Raw genomic sequence first — 1,149 nt, 5'->3', positions numbered from 1 at the left:
ATAATCCTTCGTGCCAACAGAACAGGTATTTATTTACAGAGTTATTGGGTGCCTACCGGCATAATATTTGGACATAGTACATAGTGTGAAAAAGTTTAGATCTCTGATTTGGGCCCTACAATGGCTTTCATTACACTGCAGCCACTAGTTATGAACTTGTTTTCTTGTCATTGGAGCCATTAATCCTTGAGGTCCCAGCATCATAAGACACCCCAGCTCCAGTGATCAGCTGCCTAAAACAGCAGTTCCCAATCCGCGGTACGCATACCACCAGTGGTACGCAGAAAACTTGGCAGTGGCACAAGTTAACAGATTTATTATAATTACCTGATATGACAAAATTTTCTGGTGGTACTTAACATTGAACTGAAAAACTTGCCGGTGGTACTTAAAGTTGTATCATTTTAAATTGGTGGTACACCATCTGTCAGAGTTCGGGGATCCCTGTCCTAAAACACTGCACTCTTCTGGATCACAAATGATCACAAAGCCCAGAACCAAGTCTATGAGACAGAGCATTTAAAGTGGTGAGGAATCAGTTGTGCAATTACCCTCCAGAAGAGATGAGATGAACTGAGCGTCTAATTAACTTTGGGAAGGCTGCAAAACCTTTCTTCTGACATGATAAAGCCTTGCCAACCTACTGATATCACCACCCAATCGCTGGTGACCGCAAGATGACCCAAGTCTACAGTCGGGTAGAGAGAGACTTTTTTTCTTACCTGTAAATTGAATGATACCGAAGGACAAGATCAGCCTTGAATGAGATGGGTTTTCCTTTGCATCACACTTGCAGAAAACATGGAACAATTTCTCTCATCTGAAAGAATGGGCGTCACTGCTCCTTTGGCCGGGCTGGTTTTAAAACTCTGGCTCTCTGTTCAAGGAGATGGGAGAGAGGTATGTGAATGGGACACGGTAACCTGGGGTGCTGGAGCAAAGACATGTAGCAACCACTTGCTGGAATGGCTATGGTCATACTTAGTAACTTGGAGAGATGAGATTCCATCAGCCCTTGCAACAAGGAAATTCAGGGTGACTGCAGTAGCCAGAAGGATTTTCGGTAAGTGAGCAACACTGTCCTTTCTTCTTTAAATACGGCAGGATGTTCTTTCTGTCTGGAAAACATTAAAACCAACATTTGGACTG

General features: G+C 43.3%; 1 protein-coding gene across 1 annotated transcript in view; it reads right to left on the bottom strand.

Moving 5' to 3' along the window:
* Nucleotides 1–1,115, bottom strand: part of PRKCQ (protein kinase C theta) — a 69,820-nt gene extending 68,705 nt beyond the window's left edge. Inside the window, exons 1-2 of the mRNA XM_006016324.3 lie at nucleotides 982–1,115; nucleotides 723–877 (exon numbers count right to left, since the gene is read on the bottom strand). The gene's annotated coding sequence lies outside the window, so the exon portion shown is untranslated. The remainder of the gene's footprint in view (nucleotides 1–722; nucleotides 878–981) is intronic.
* Between the last annotated feature and the right edge of the window lie 34 nt (nucleotides 1,116–1,149).

Source organism: Alligator sinensis, unplaced genomic scaffold (assembly GCF_000455745.1).
Source record: "Alligator sinensis unplaced genomic scaffold, ASM45574v1 scaffold268_1, whole genome shotgun sequence".
NCBI classification, from domain to species: domain Eukaryota; kingdom Metazoa; phylum Chordata; order Crocodylia; family Alligatoridae; genus Alligator; species Alligator sinensis.
The sequence above is the reverse complement of the archived record's forward strand: the minus strand, read 5'-3'. Positions and strand labels throughout refer to the sequence as shown.